Here is a 16,936-nt window from a genome sequence, read left to right on the forward strand (position 1 = left end):
TTAATTGGCAGGCTTTTTTCTTTATTAGTAATTTGTTAAATATCAGAACATCTTACCATCAATCGTATCTTAGATTCAATGTCTACATGAATGGTGTTTTTTAGTAGGCAGGTCCAGGCAGCAGCTGCCATTTGAGATACAGCAGGCTTGGGTCAGCAATCCGGTTTTCTACCATCCCCTCCACCTCCTGGATCTCCTGGACCTTGTGGCCACATCAGTTACTATTTATCATTGCTTTTCTCTTGTTTTTCTTGTAGTGAGGATATTTTTCTCTGAGCCAAGTCTCCATCAAAAGTAGGTCAAGGGCCGGCGCAGTGCCTCACACCTATAATCCCAGCACTTTGAGAGGCCGAGGTGGGCAGAGCACTTGAAGTCAGGAGTTCAAGACCAGCCTGGCCAACATGGTGAAACTCTGTCTCTACTAAAACTACAAAAATTAGCCAGGTGTTGTGGCACACCCCGGTAATCCCGCCTGCTTGGGAGGCTGAGGCAGGAGAATGGCTTGAACCTGTGAGGCAGAGGCTGCAGTGAGCTGAGATTCCACCACTGCACTCACTCCAGGCCAGGTGACAGCAAGACTCCGTCTAAAAAAAAAAAAAAAAAAAAAAAAAAGTAGGTCAAGGAAAGCCAGACCATGATGGGCACATGGCTTCTCTCATACCCTGCTGGCTTCCCTTGTTTCACTACCTGCTAAACCTCATAGATTCGGGCTTGTAGGAATCACTCTGCCTCTGTGCAATGCTGTAAATTCCGGCTCTCCCCTCTGCAGTGAGCTCCCCCTGCTCTGCCCCAAACCCAAGCTTGTGTAGATTTTGCCCCTTCCCACCCCCAGGAAGGAGGTCCACCGCAGGCCTCGTTCCAGCCCCCAAACTCTCCCTGCCCACCACCCAGCAGCAACACAAGACACCAACAGAGGCTTTGAAATGAAAAGATGTGTCTCTGTCTTTTCATCACATTCTTAGGTAAGATTGCAGCCTTCTCAGCAGGCTCAGGATGAGAAGCAGGAGTGGGAGAGACTTGTATTCTGGCTCAGTCCAGAGCAATTCCCCAGGGATCCTGGAGTGTTTGTGTAGTTTCCTTTTCTTTCAGTTTCAGAGCTAAATGTTAGCTGAAGCCATTCCCACAATTAATGCACAGTTTGGACGGGACCTTTTTTTTTTTTTTGAGACAGAGTCTCACTCTGCCACCCAGGCTGGAGTGCAGTGGGCGATCTTGGCTCACTGCAGCCTCCGCCTCCCAGGTTCAAGGGATTCTCCTGCCTCAGCCTCCTGAGTAGCTGGGACTACAGGCGCGTGCCACCATGCCCAGCTAATTTTTTTTTTTTTGTATTTTTAGTAGAGATGGGGTTTCACCATGTTAACCAGAATGGTCTCCATCTCCTGACCTTGTGATCCGCTCCCCTCGGCCTCCCAAAGTTCTAGGATTACAGGCATGAGCCACCATGCCTGGCCCTTGACCTACTTTTGATGGAGACTTGGGCTCAGAGAAAAATATCCTCACTATAAGAAAAACAAGAGAAAGGCAGTGATAAATGGTAACTGATGTGGGTACAAGGTCTAGGGGATCCAGCAGGTAGAGGGGATGGTAGGAAACGGGAGAGCTGACCCAAGCCTGCTCTATCTCAAATGGCAGCTGCTGCCTGGACCTGCCCACTGTCACCCTGGGGGAGTACGGGTGTTATTGTATAACACTAGTTATAAAATAATAGCAGATATTGTTCATGTAATGTTTACCATGTGCCAGGCAATGTGTGAAATTCTTTATGTACAATGATCCTCATCTTACTAATGATGAAAGCAAGGCTCTCAGGTTGGGCGTGGTGGCTCAAGCCTGTGGTCTCAGTTCTTCGGGAGGCAGAGGCGGGCAGATCACCTGAGCCCAGAAATGAGAGACCAGCCTGGGCAACATGGTGAAACCGCATCTCTATAAAAATACAAAATTAGCTGGGCCCAGTGGTGTGTGCCTGTAGTGCCTGTTACTTGGGAGGCCAAGGTGGGAGAATCACCTGAGCCCAGGGAGGTCGAGGCTGCAGTGAGCCATGATCACGCCTGTGCATTCCAGCCTGGACAAAAGAGCAAGACCCTGCCTCAAAAAAACGAAAAAAAGAAACAGGGGGGAGAGAGAGAGAGAGAGAAAGGGAGCGAGAGAGAGGAAGGAAGGAAGGAAGGAAGGAAGGAAGGGAGGGAGGGAGGGAGGGAGGGAGGGAAGGGAAGGGAGGGAAAAGAAGGAAGGAGAGAGAAAGAGAGAAGGGAGAGAGAAAGAGAGAAGAAAGAAAGAAAGAGAAAGAAAGAAAGAAGAAAGAGAAAGAGGAAAGAAAGAAGAAAGAGAGAGAAAGAGGAAAGAAAGAAAAAAAGGAAAGAAAGAGAAAGGAAAGAAAGAAAGAAGGATAGAAAAAAAGAAAGAAAGAAGGAAAGACAAAAGAAAGAAAGAAAAAGAAAAAAGAAAGAAAAAAGAAAAGAGAGAGAAAGGCTCTCAAAGGACACGTGACTTGCTCAGGGTGACGCAGCTTGTAAGCAGCAGAGCAGGGAGAGAACTCAAGGTCTTTCTCCAGAACTCAGCCTGAGCATTACAGAGAAAAGTGTGAGACACAGAGTTTCAAAAGTGCAGGCTCCTGAGCCCCACTTCTGACCTGCTGAGTTCAGGCTTCAGGCGTGGGGGTTGCCCCTTCAAGCTGCACCATTCTCCGACCCCCGCCTCAGCCTCCTTCTCTCTCCTCTTCCTCAGTTCACCCTGCACTGCCTCCAAATTAGGGGATTTGATGCCTGGCCAAAGTTTTGGAGCTCACTGCACCGGACCACCGGCCCCCACCCCCCAAGGTTCTCAGGCGCTGAGCTTCTCACTCTCTGATCTTTGGCGTTGAGTCCCCTGTGTCCTCTGTACATTCCCCAAAAGGGTGAGGCCAGACAGAAAAACACAGAAATGAATGGCTGGGAATTTCCTGCTTGAGGTTGAATAACAGGCGCCCGGAAGGCATGGTGTATGTGTGTGTATTGTGTGTATGTGTGTAGTGTGTGTGTGTGTGAGCATTATGTGTACATGTGTAGTATGTGTGTATATGTGTAATATGTGTGTATGTGTATTGTGTGTATGTGTATTGTGTGTATGTGTGTAGTATGTGTGTATATGTGTGTATGTGTATTGTGTGTATGTGTGTAGTATGTGTGTATATGTGTATAGTGTATTGTGCAGTATGTGTGTGTATATGTGTGTGTTCATTGTGTGTATGTGTGTAGTATGTGTGTATATGTGTGTGTAGTGTATGTGTGTGGTATGTTTGTATATGTGTGTATGTGTATTGTGTGAATGTGTGTAGTGTGTCTGTGCACCGTGTGTATGTGTGTAGCATGTATATATGTATGTATGTGTATTGTCTGTATGTGTGTAGTGCATGTATGCATGTGTTTATGCATATGTGTATATGTGTATGTGTGTGCTGTGCATATGTGTGCATCGTACATATGTGTAGTGAATATATGTGTGTAGTGTATGTATGTGTGTATGTGTGTACTATGAATATGTGTGCATTGTGTGCATGTGTGTGTAGTGTGTGTATGCATGTGTTTATGTGTATGCATGTGTATGTGTGTACTGTGCATGTGTGTGCATTTTGTGTATGTGTAGTGTATATGTGTGTATTCATGTAGTGTATGTATGCATGTGTTATGTGTGTGTATGCATGCATATGTGTATACTGTGCATGTGTGCGCATTGTACATATGTGTAGTGTATGTTTATATGAGTGTGTGTAGTTTGCATATGCGTGTGTTTATGCGTATGTGTGTATATGTGTGTTCTGTGTGTATATGTGTCTGTGCTCTGCACATGTGTGTCTTTGTGTGTGCACAAATGCCCAGCTCCTCCCAGATGTACATAAGCACTCAGGAGACCACCTGTGCCCTGTTCACTTCTGCTCAGTCATGTGCTTTCCTGGATAAATAATGATTTAGCTGCAAAGACTTAAGAAAAGATCTACTGCCAGGCTGGCTTTCCTGAACTGGCAGCAAAGTTCAATGGCTGAAACCCATGCAGGATCTCTTTAATTGTGCCAAACTGAGGTGAGGAGTGTGCCTCTGAACCCAGGAGAATTCCAGAGCAGCACATGTTTTGAAGAGATGCCCCTCTCTTACCTTCAGGGGATCCTGCTATCCCCAGAGGCCAGAATAGGATTATTTGCAATGAGCAATTTCTAGCAATGCAGGAGCAAAACATAACATGGGACTCCCTGGCTGCGTGACTTTGGGCAGGTTACCTAACCTCTCTGGGTCTTGGTTTTCTCTGTTGTAAAATGGGAATAATAACAACTCATCTCAGGGGTGAAGATATCATGAGATAACCCTTAAACACGTAGAAAAATGACATTCCCATAGTGAGCTCTCAGTAAATAGACGTATGATCATGCAATAGATGTTTTCAAAGGGTTTGAAGTAACCTATTTATATTTGCTTTTGTTATTGGGTACCCAAACAAGACTGTAGAATTATAAGATATCTATAAAGAAATGCAGTCTTCTTGGTTTTCAGTAAAGTAGGGTGAAGAAACATTATAGTGTCATTAACGAGAGCAGAATAATTTGTGACTGAGTGCAGTGTCTCACACCTGTAATCCTAGCACTTTGGGAGGCCAAGGCAGGAGGATTGCTTGAGGTGGGGAGTTTGAGATCAGCCTGGGCAGCATAGTGATACCCTATATATACAAAAAATAAAAAATTAGCCAGGCATGGTGGCACATATCTGTATTCCCAACTATTCAGGATGCTGAGGCAGGAGGATTGCTTGAGCCAGGAGTCCGAGGTTACAGTGAGCTATGATTGCACCACTGCACTTCAGCCTAGGTGGCACAGTGAGACCCTGTTTCTAAAAATAAATAAATAAATTGATTAATTAAAAAATAATCATCTTAATTTGCATAATTTTTCCCTAAGCTCATAGATGCTGTTCAAGTTGATGTAACTTTTCCAAATTACTTTTGAACTTGGTGCTATTGCTTGAATATGACTCCCAAAAGTTTGTGTGTTGGAAACTTGGTCTCCAATGGCGGCAGTGTTGAGAGGTGGGATCTTTTGAAGGTGATTGGGTCATGAGAACTCTGCCCTCATGAATGAATTAATCCATTCATGGATTAATGGGTTATTGGCAGGGGGTTAGTTATCACAAGATTGTGTGTGTTATAAAAACCAGTTTCACTCTCTCTTGTGAGGCCCCTCACCATGTGATACCCTGCCCCACCTTGGGACTCTGTAGAGGCCCCATCAGCAGGATGGTTCTCACCAGATGCAGCCCTTCAACCTTGTGCTCTCTAGCGTGCAGAACTGTAAGAAACAAATTTCCTTTCACCATAAATTGCCCAGTCTGTGGTATTCAGTTAAGCAACAGAAAATAGGCTGAGATACTTGGTAAGGTCAAAATGCACAAATCTCAACTAATTAATTGTTGGCTAGCAGGCTGACTTGGGACAGAAAGGAAAGTCTGTTTGCTTTCAAGAACTTGGCGACTGGAGTACTCAGTTTCCTGAATATTTCTGGTTGCTGCCTCCTGAGCACTCAAGGGGACTGCTCTTCCTGAGCCTTTTGGGGTTTTGATGGGTGTCAAATGACCAGTTCTGGCCAGTGATCTGGGAGTGGAAGCAGCGTGTGTCACACAAGCTTCAAGCATTTAATTGCTGGTGGAAGACCCACCAGAGCTTTCAGTACCTCCAGCACAGCATCTGACAACACTCCAGAAAATGGCTGGGTCCTAGAGTGAGGGTGACTCAGAGCCTCCAGCCATGGAAAGAGCCCCAGCTAATCTATGTCACGAAGTGTGAGGAAGAAATAAACCTTCACGGTTTAAGCCACAGAGAGTTTGAGGATATTTGTTATTGCAGCATATCCTAGCCCATCCTGATGGATACAGCATCCAGGAAGAAAAAATATGACTGCTTGGACTAAATAGGCATGACTTGTCAGTAATCTGCATGATGCTATTAAAAAGCTTGAAAACACCAGGCCCAGTAGCTCACACCTGTAATCCCAGCACTTTGAGAGGCTGAGACAGGTGGATCACTTGATCCCAGGAATTCGAAATCAGCCTGGGCAATGTGGGGAGACCCCGTCTGTACTACAAACACAAAAATTAGCCTGGTGTAGTGGTGTGCATCTATAGTCCAATTCCAGCTACAGGGACTCAAAAAAAAAAACAAAAAAGAAAGGAAAAAAAAAGCTTGAAAACAAGCTGGACTTGGGTGGCTCACACCCAGCGCTTTGGGAGGCTGAGGCGGGAGGATCGCTTGAGTCCAGGAGTTGGACAGCAGCCTGGGCAACATAGGGAGAGCCTGTCTCTACAAGAAAAACAAAACAAAACAAAAACAAACAAACAAACAAAAAACAAGTGTGGTGCCACGCACCTGTAGCTCCAGCTACTGAGGTAAGAGGATCGCTTGAGCTTGGGAGGTTGAGGCTACAATGAGCCATGATCATGCTGCTGCACTTCAGCCTGGGCAACAGAGCAATTCCTTGTCTCAAAAAAAAAAAAAAAAAAAAAAAAGCTTGAAAACATGCTGTTAGCTGGCTCTCCTCTTCATCTCTTCATTCGTCCTTTTTGCAGATGCTTGGAGGTCACCCTCAGCACGGCCCACTGTCTATGGTGTCTATGGATTTATCTGGAATCCTCACTGAGTGGAGTTGGAAAGAGGAAAGGCTTTACAGTTCCTCTGAAATATGTTGGTGCTCGAGAGTTTTAATGGCTCAGATGTTGTGATGGTTAATGTTGAGTGTCAACTTGATTGGATTGAAGGATGCAAAGTATTGTTCCAAGGTGTGTCTGTGAAGGTGTTGCCGAAGGAGATCAACAGTTGAGTCAGTGGACTGGCAGAGGCAGACCCACCCTCAATCTGGGTGGACCCAATCTAATCATCTGTCAGCATAGCCAGAATAAAAGCAGGCAGAAGAACGTGAAAAGACTAGACTGGCTTAGCCTCCCAGCCTACATCTTTCTCCCATGCTGGATGCTTCCTGCCCTCGAACATCAGACTCCAAGTTCTTCAGCTTTGGGACTCAGGCTGGTTTCCTTGATCCTCGGCTTGCAGATGGCCTGTTGTGGAATGTCACCTTGTGATCATGGGAGTCAATACTCCTTAATAAATTTCCCTTTATATATACTTCTATCTTAATAGTTCTGTCCCTCTAGAGAACCCTGACTAATACAGATATGCTTCAGCAGACAAGGAAGTAAATAGGGAAAAGAATAGTAACATTATCCAGCCTCACCTTGTTGCCAGTTGATCTGGGTGGGCCAATTTTGCAAGCACCTCCTAAGCCCAGAAGCCAAACCAGGGTAACCTGGGCCTGTGGGCACAGGAATCAGGTGTATAGGCACAGCTCTAGGGACCAGCAAGGGCAGTTTCTGTGTCTTAGTTTTCCTGGAGGGTTTCCATGGGTCAACTGGCTTTACCCTCATCCTCCTACTGCCAGTTCCCATCCTTCTCACCCTCTCCCAGCACCTTTGTCCACAGATTTTTTTTTTTTTTTTGAGATTGAGTCTCGCTTTGTCACCCAGGGTGGACTGCAGTGGCACACTCTTGGCTCACTGCAATCTCCACCTCCTAGGTTCAAGCAATTCTCTTGTCTCAGCCTCCTGAGTAGAGCTGGGTTTACAGGCACACACCATCACACCCAGCTAATTTTTTGTATGTGGTTTTTTTTTGTTTTTGTTTTTGTTTTCGTTTTGTGTGTGTGTGTGTGTGTGTGTGTTTTGTATTTTTAGTAGAGATGGGGTCTCACCATGTTGGCCAGGCTCGTCTCGAACTCCTGACCTCAGGTGATCCACCTGCCTCCCAAAGTGATTGGTCCTGATTGGTGCATTTTACAGATTTTTAAGTGTTTTTTTTCCTTTTTCTTTTTTGAAACAGAGTGTTTGCTCTTATTGCCCAGGCTGGAGTGCAATGGCACAATCTCGGCTCACTGCAACCTCTGCCTTCTGGGTTCAAGTGATTCTCCTGCCTCAGCCTTTCAAGTAGCTGGGTCTACAGGTGCGTGCCACCAAGCCTGGCTAATTATTTGTATATAGTATAGACAGGGTTTCACCATATTGGTCAGGCTGGTCTCAAACTCCTGACCTCAGGTGATCTACCCACCTCGGCCTCCCAAAGTGCTGGGATTGCAGGTATCAGCCACTGCACCCCGCTGATTTTCTTTGTATTCAAGTCAATCTTCTCTCTGTCTGAGAGAACTTACCCCTTCACTAGTCCCCTGGCCAACTTCTATTCATCCTTTGTCTCAGCTTAGACGTCACCTCTTCCAGGAGGCCTTCCCTGACTTCTAAGTTTAAGGAAGGTTTCCTGCTAGGGGGACTCACGGCCCCTGGGGTCTTCCCTCATAACCCTCACGTGACCTGGCTGTACCTGCCTGCCCCACTGTGTTTCTGAAAGATCTGTGAGGGAAGGCATGGATGTATCCTGTTCCCTTTTGTGTCCCAGTGACCACTGCAGGTCCTGGAAAGGGTGAAGGGGGGAAAGGCCAGAGCCCACTCATCTGTGTCTTTTCACACTCCTTGTGCCGTGCCCCTTTCCAACTGATGGAAAGCCCACCTTGTCCTTGTGGGGCACCACATTTCAAGGAATTTCCTGGTGGAAAATATTTAACTCCCTCAAAGGACTGTCAGAGACTGAAAGTGATCATCTGTGTTGTGTTCAAGTCACTCCTGAGCTCCTCGAATCCTCCAATTGTTATCAAGTAATGGACTTGCTGCCTGACATGAATAGAAGCCAATATTATAGCACCACTTTTGCAAAAAGAAAAGCTTTATTCCAAGTCACCTGGCAAGGAGACAGGAGACAACACTCAAATCTGCCTCCCTGATCCCTGGGTGGGTCAAGTTTTTATGGCACAGCTAACTAGTCCCAGGGGATGCCAACGTGGCCGGTTGCCACGCTGGTGGTGCTAATGATCAGGAGGGAGAAGTTTTCTCTGATTGCACCCAGCCAGGCTACATGACATGCAGTTTTGGCTTGGTGCCATCTGTAACAACTTAAGCAATTGTTAATTGGTTTGAGCTGGTCCTGTGGTTACGCAATCACCAGCACATCCTGGCCAAGACATTGTCCCCAGGCAGGCCAGAATCCCCAGGAAGCCTGGACTGGGTCATGCCCTGCTTGTCGCTCAATCTCTCCAGAAGAGTGAGGAGGCAAGGGAGAATCTAGAAGCTCTGGAGTCTCAGTGTGTCTTCAGTTGGTTCCTGCCAGTGGGTTCATGGTCTCGCTGACTTCAAGAATGAAGCCGCTGACCTTTGCAGTGAGTGCTACAGCTCTTAAAGATGGCACAGACCCAAAGAGTGAGTGGTAGCAAGGTTTACTGTGAAGAGCAAAAGGACAAAGCTTCCACAGCATGTAAGGGGACCCAAGAGGGTTGCCGCTGCTGGCTGGGGGTGGGCAGCATTTAGTCTCTTATTGGCCCCACCCATGTTCCATTTCTGTCCTATCAGAGTGCTCTTTTTTTCAATCCTCCCCATGATTGTCTACTTTTAGAATCCTGCCGATTGGTGTGTTTTACAGAGCACTGATTTGTGCATTTTACAGAGTGCTGGTTGGTGCATTTTACAGAGTGCTGATTGGTGCATTTTACAATCCTCTTGCTAGCTACAGAGTGCTGATTGGTGCGTTGTTACAGAGCACTGATTGTGGCATTTTACAATCCACTTGCTAGCTACAGAGTGCTGAGTCGTGCATTTTTACAGAGTGCTGATTGGTGCATTTTACAATCCCCTCGCTAGCTGCAGAGCGCTGATTGGTGCATTTTACAATGCTAGCTACCGAGTGCTGATTGGTGCGTTTTACATTCCTCTTGCTAGACAGAAAAGTTCTCCAAGTCCCCACCCGACCCAGGAAGTCCAGTTGGCTTTACCTCTCAATCCCTGCTCTAAACAGGACACCCCAACTGTTGTTGGGAATTGGGCGATGACTGCTCTAGCTACTTCCTGCTGGATAGGGGCAAAGAAGGGGCCCTGTAGTGGTAGTGTCCTCCAGAGGGGAACTCAATGGGCCAAAGGGCCAAAAGGTCGATCCAGGGGTCCTCGGTAGAAGTTGTTAGTTGAGCTCATTTGGGGTTCCATTTGTAAGACCATCTATAGCTTGATGGCCTCAATCCTGGAGGAAACAAATTTGGCAAGGAGGTCAAAAATACAGGGCACGAAGGCAAATAATAGCAAGATGGATCTCATGGGACCTAGAAAGGGGAGAAGCCATGTCGCCCAACTCCAGAAGTGGGTATAAGAGTTTGAAAGGCATTGTCTGATTTCAGAAGCCTTTTCCTGTAAAGACCGGATGGTGTCTCATACTATCCCCGACAGGTTAGTGTAAAAACAACACTCTTCCCCAAAAAGGTACAGAGTCTTCCTTTCTCAGCAGTGAGGAGGTCTAGGTCTCAGCGGTTTTGGAGAGTCACTGCTGCCAAAGAGTCTATTTGGGATTGTAGAGTAAGAATAGATTTCGTTATTTCTTGCAAACTATCTGAGAAATCCTTTGAGAGTGTGTGGTAGTAGGATAATGAAGTAGATACACTGGCTATTCTGGTTCCTGTAACAGTGGCCATTCCTAACCCTATAAGTAGGGGTATTAGTTGTATTGCTCTGCACTGACAGACTTGAGCTTTGGGGGCACTGATAGGGTCTGATTTCGTGGGGCAATGTCAATGTTGGGAATTAGGAAGACTAAGGTACATGCGCCTGTCCAGTTGGTGGGGAGGCAGATATAGGTTGAAGTTCCACATAAGAAGAATATGCCTTGGCTAGGTAGACAGAACTGGTTGTGTATGTTAAAAAGGTGTGTGAGTTTGTTGTTTTCATTTTCCCGTACTCCTAGAGTACTTGCCAAGGTAGCTCTGGTGAGTGGTTGTAAAGGAGCGTTGGGAGCAAACTGAGTGGCTCCCTGTGTTCTATTTTACCGTTGGAGAAAAAATTGTTTTGTATCTACTAGGAACCATTCAAGAGAGTTATTGAAATAGGGGATGGGAAGGCATTCACTAGTGGTGGGGGCAGTGCTGCAGGAGGTCCAGGGGTGAATGGTCATGCAGGGAATATGTTTGCCATTACAAAACCTGGACTGTTTGTTAAGCTGGAAGCAGGAGATGATTTTTGGAGGCCCTGAGAAGTGGACAAGCCATCTGAATGGAGCTGTTTGGGTGAGTCAGAAGTTACTATGATCAGTTGGGTCTTGAAGTTGTAGGGTGTAATTACACTGATGGGATAGTAGGTGCCCCAGGGGCAGGCCTGATAGCAGGTTGCGTTGGATGCATAAAAGGGCTTGGAAAGTTAAGATGGTATTCGTGGTTACAGGGCTGTGTATGGGTTTTTCATTGCTTGTGTAATAGGTGAGCTTGGAAATGTAAGAGTGTAAAAGCTGGATTGTGAAGCTTTGGGGAAGCCCAAATCTAGGAATTATTTCATGAATTAGGACTTTAACCACTTCCTGATCCTTCTCTGTCTTGCAAGGGAAGGCTTCTATCCAATTTGTAAAGGTATCAACACACACGAACAAGTATTGAAATCCCCTTGACTTAGGCATATGAGTGATGTCTAACTGCCAGTCCTCTCTAGGATAGAGCCCTATTCTTTGTTCCCCCAGAGGGGCCTTACCATGGGCCAAGGGATTATTCCTTTGGCACACATCACAGGCTTTGACTACTTGTCGGATGGTCTGGAGGAGATTTGGCCCTGTAAATAGGGATTTGGCCATTTGATGAGTGTTTTCAATACCCATATGAAAAGGTTGGTGGAGGGTCTTAAGTATTTTCCACTGGCTGCCTTCGGGTATGAGTGCCTTTCCCTCTTCTGTCATTAACCATCCCAAGGGGAGAAAACTATCCCCCTGTGAAAGTCCCCATTCTGTTTCAGTTGGGGAATACTGGGGCTTAATCTCTTGGAGAGGGTTGTTCCATCCCAAGGGTCCTTCCATAGGTATTTCTAATGGGAGGTTCCACCTGGCAGCAATTTTGCCCTCAGCGTCTGCCCAATGGTTTCCTTCTGCCTTTTCTCCTTCACCTTTCTGATGGCTTCGGAAGTGTAAGACTGCCATTTCCTTGGGGTCTTGCGCTGCATGCAATAACTCCATGATTTCCTTGTGGTATTTAATGGGAGTTCCCCCAAAGGTTAGGAACTCCCTTTCTTTCCATACTGTAGCATGGGCATGTAGGATTAGATAAGCACACTTGCTATCTGTATACACATTTATTCTTTTTTTCCTTTCCCAGTTCTAAGGCTCAGGTAAGCGCCACTAGTTTTGGTAACTGGGCGCTGGTCCCTAGGGGAAGAGGCTTACTTTCAAGTACTGTTACATCAGTAACTATGGCATAACCTGCCCTTCGTAACCCATTCTCCACAAATGAACTTCCATCGGCATTTAGGTTAAAGTCAGGATTAGCTAAGGGGACTTCCAAGAGATCCTCTTGGGTGGCATAAGTCTGGGCTGCAATTTGTTGGCGGTCATGCTCAATTGGTTCCCCATCCTCTGGGAGAAAAGTAGCAGGGCTGAGGGCCACACAGGTGCATATTTGAAGCACCGGTCCCTCAAGGAGTAGCGCCTGGTATCTAAGCAGGTGGTTGTCTGATAGCCATAAATTTCCTTTGGCACCTAGTATGCCATTTACATCGTGAGTAGTCCAGATGGTGAGATCCTTTCCTTGTACTATTTTGATAGCCTCTGATACTACCACGGCCACTGCTGCATCTTCTCATAAACAGTGAGGCCAGCCTTTTGCTACTACATTAGTTTCCTTACTTAGGTAGGACACTGGGTGTGGGGCTGTTCCTCGAGTCTGAGTAAGGACTCCAAGAGCTATTCCCACTCTCTCTGTGACGTTTAAAGAGTTTTGTCCTGTGGGAAGGCTTAAGGCTGGAGCTTGTACTAGGGCCTGCTTTAAGGTTTTGAAGGCTGTTTCTGCCTCTGGTTCCCATTCTACTAGATGAGTATTTGCCCTCTGGGTCTCCTTGATCAGAGTATAGAGAGGCTTGGCCATCTGGGGATCCATAGTTGGCAAAAGCCAGTGATCCCAAGGAACCCCTGCAACTGTTTTAATGTCTTAGGGTGAGGATAAGCCAGTATAGGCTGTATTCATTCTTTGCTGAGGGCCCTGGTTCCTCTGGGTAAGATTAGGCCTAGATATTTGACTTGTTATAAGCAGAGCTGGGCCTTCAATTTAGATGCTTTGTACCCTTGATTAGCTAGAAAGTTCAAGAGATCTAGAGTAGCCTGCTGGCATGAGGCTTCTGAACTGGTAGCCAAAAGCAAATCATCCACATACTGAAGGACCAGAGTCCCTGAACTTGAGAAGTGGCCTAGATCTTAGGCCAGTGCCTGACCAAACAGATGAGAGCTATCCCTAAACCTTGAGGCAAGACCATCCATGTAAGTTGGGACGTGTGGTCTGTGGAATCCTCAAAGGCAAAGAGAAACTGGGAGTCAGAGTGCAGGGGAATGCAGAAGAAGCCATCCTTGAGGTCCAGAACAGTGAACAATTCTGCTTCCTCTGGTATTTGAGAGTAGGGTATAGGGGTTAGGTACAGCTGGATATAGAGGAATTATTGCCTCATTGATGAGTCTAAGATCTTGCATCAGGACTCTCCGAGTGCCAGAGCTTCTGCCTTCTGGATGTTTTCCTGGGCCTCCCCTTCTCCCCACCCCTGGTTCTCACCTGGACCTGTGTGACCTGTTTCCAGGTGCTTATTCATTGCCACAACCACTATCAGATCAATGAAATAGAAATCCCATCCACATGGCTGGGGCCGTCTTTCCAGAGTGTCAGGGGCAGGTAACCACCAGGGCAACAGCAGTGGTGGTCTGGGGAGAGGTGGAGGAAAGGAGTCATTCATTTATTGCCAGAGATGCTAATCAATAAGTTATCGACCTTCTTTTATTTATTTATTTATTTATTTTTATTTTTGGAGAAGGAGTCTTGCTCTGTCACCCAGGCTGGAGTGCAAAGGTGAAATCTTGGCTCACTGCAACCTCTGCCTCCTAGGTTCAAGTGATTCTTCTGCTTCAGCCTCCCAAGTAGCTGGGACTACAGGTGTGTGCCACCTTGCCCAGCTAATTTTTTATTTTTAGTAGAGACGGGGTTTCACCATGTTGGCCAGGCTGGCCTTGAACTCCTGACTTCAAGTGATCTGCCCCCTTGGCCTCCCCAAGTGTTGGGATTACAGGCGTGAGCCACTGCACCTGGCCTGACATGGACCTTCTTCTCATCAGGTTCACTGTCCACATGACATCCCTGTGAGCCTTTGGATGCATTTTCTCATTGTCATCCCTGTCACAGCTCAAAGATGAGCTCGTGCTCATAGTGTCACCAAAACACCATGAGTGCAGTCTAGGTCCTGCTGCTCCCCGCACAGAAAGCCAATCGCTGAGACACCAAGTATTGCCAAGGAAGACTTTAATCGAGCGCTGCAACCAAGCAGATGGGAGCTCAGTCTGAAATCCATCTCCCTGACTGACTAAAACCAGGAGTTTATACAGCAGAGAAGAAATGTAACAATGTATAAGAAAACAGGAACTGGCAGGACACGGTGGCTCACGCCTGTAATCCCAGCACTTTGGGAGGCCGAGGAGGGCAAATCACGAGGTCAGGAGATCGAGACCATCCTGGCTAACGCAGTGAAACCCCATCTCTACTAAAAATACAAAAAATTAGCCAGGAGTAGTGGCGGGCGCCTATAATCTCAGCTACTCGGGAGGCTGAGGCAGGAGAATGGCGTGAACCCGAGAGGCAGAGCTTGCAGTGAGCCGACATTGCGCCACTGCACTCCAGCCTGGGCGACAGGGTGAGACTCCATCTCAAAAAAAAAAAAAAATTATAAAATATAAAAGAAAACAGGAACTAGACAGGGGCAAGGAAGCAATCATGGTGAATGAGGGGGTCTGGTATCTCCTACAGTGATCTGGTAGGTTTCAGTTCTTTGATACTTTTTTTTTTTGAGAGGCCCAACGGTCATTACTTGTGGAAAGAACTCAGATAAAGCAAATATAAGTTTCAAGCTTTAAGACCAGAAGGGTCAATTTCTATGTTTGTCCAAAGAACAGTGTATGGGAGCATTGGGCTGGTTTCCATCCGAGCCCCATTTTCCAGATGGGAATGCAAAGGCACAGAGAGATTCAGAAATTTACCCGGGCTAGGCACAATGGCTCATGCCTGTAATCCCAGCACTTTGGGAGGCCAACGGGGGTGGATTACCTGCCGTCAGGAGTTCCAGACCAGCCTGGCCAACATGGTGAAACCCCATCTCTACTAAAACTACAAAAATCAGCCATGCTTGGTGGCGTGTGCCTGTAATCCCAGCTACTTGGGAGGAATCACTTGATCCTGGAGGCAGAAGTGGCAGTGAGTCGAGTTGCACTCCAGCCTGAGTGACAAGAGCGAGACCCCATCTCAAAAAAAAAAAAGAAACTTACCCAAAGCCACGCACTTAGTAACTAAGCCAGCAGGCAGCCTCACTCCAGACACCCTTCTTCTTATTCTTTTTTTTTTTTTTTTTTTGTAAATTTGGTATAATTGGCCAGGCGCGGTGGCTCACGCTTGTAACCCCAGCACTTTGGGAGGCCGAGGCGGGCGGATCACAAGGTCCGGAGATCGAGACCACGGTGAAACCCTGTCTCTACTAAAAATACAAAAAAATTAGCCGGGCGTGGTGGCGGGCGCCTGTAGTCCCAGCTACTCGGAGAGGCTGAGGCAGGAGAATGGTGTGAACCCAGGCTGGAGTGCAGTGGCGCAATCTCGGCTCACTGCAAGCTCCGCCTCCTGGGTTCACACCAAAAAAAAAAAAAAAAAAAAAAAAAATTTGGTATAGTTGGTGTATAGGATAGCATACAATGATGAAAAGAAAGAACTATACATTTGGCATATATCAACACAAATGACACTGTCAGGTGTAATGCTTCAAGATGTGGAAGTATAGATACAAGATGATGGTGTCGATATAAAGCTTAGAAATGAGCATAAACAGGCCCGGTGTGGTGGCTCATGCCTGTAATCCCAGCACTTTGGGAGGCCAAGGCAGGAGGATCACCTGAGGTCAGGAGTTTGAGACCAGCCTGGCCAAGATGGTGGAACTAAAAATACAAAAATTAGCTGGGCATGGCAGTGCGCCCCTGTAATCCCAGCTACACAGGAGGCTGAGGTGGGAGAGTTGCTTGAGCCCTGGAGGTAGAGGGTGCAGTGAGACAAGATCATACCACTGCAGTCCACCTTGGGAAACAGAGCAATACTCTGTCTGAAAAAGAAAGAAAGAAAGAAAGAAATGTGCATGAACAATGCTATATATTGCTTAAGGACATACACACATGAGTTAGCGAGATGTGAAGAAATGCGTGGGACTAATGGCTGCCAAATTCTGTTCCTCTAGTGCATAGAGGCTGTGATTAGGGGAGGAAAACAGGGCTCAGTGACGTGGTAATACATCTGTTAACCTGGTGATAGGTACAGTAGTATGGTTAGCAACGCTGGTGCCTTACCCAGGCCCCATCCCTTTTGGTTGATTTTACTTTCAATCACTCTCCCGTGCCCTTCCGAGGAATCTGGCTGAAGCTGCACCCCAGGGATGTCACCTGAGGTCACACCCTTGCTGGACTTCCACCCCTTCTCTGTCTTCACTCCCCCACTTTCCCACCACTTCCCCAGGGAGCACATCCTTAATGAACTCAACCTGAGACAGTGGAGAGAGCCGTCACCCATAAGCTGAGAGAGCAGAGCCCAGGCAAGGCAGAAAGGAAGGGGGACACTATCGTTAGCCAAGTGTGGTTCAGTCGAAAGCCCAGTGGTGCAGAGGGACAGCCACAGCTCAGGGGGCAGCTGAGGTGCTTGTTCCTCCCTGCAAAGGGCATTCTAGGGACTCCTGCTTTCCAGGTCTGGGGCTTGCTCAGAAGTGGCCACATCCCTTCCCGATACCCTCAGCCTCCCCTGGGGAGAGCCATGACCCAG

The sequence above is a fragment of the Hylobates moloch genome, unplaced genomic scaffold (genome assembly GCF_009828535.3).
Source record: "Hylobates moloch isolate HMO894 unplaced genomic scaffold, HMol_V3 SCAFFOLD_6, whole genome shotgun sequence".
NCBI lineage: Eukaryota > Metazoa > Chordata > Mammalia > Primates > Hylobatidae > Hylobates > Hylobates moloch.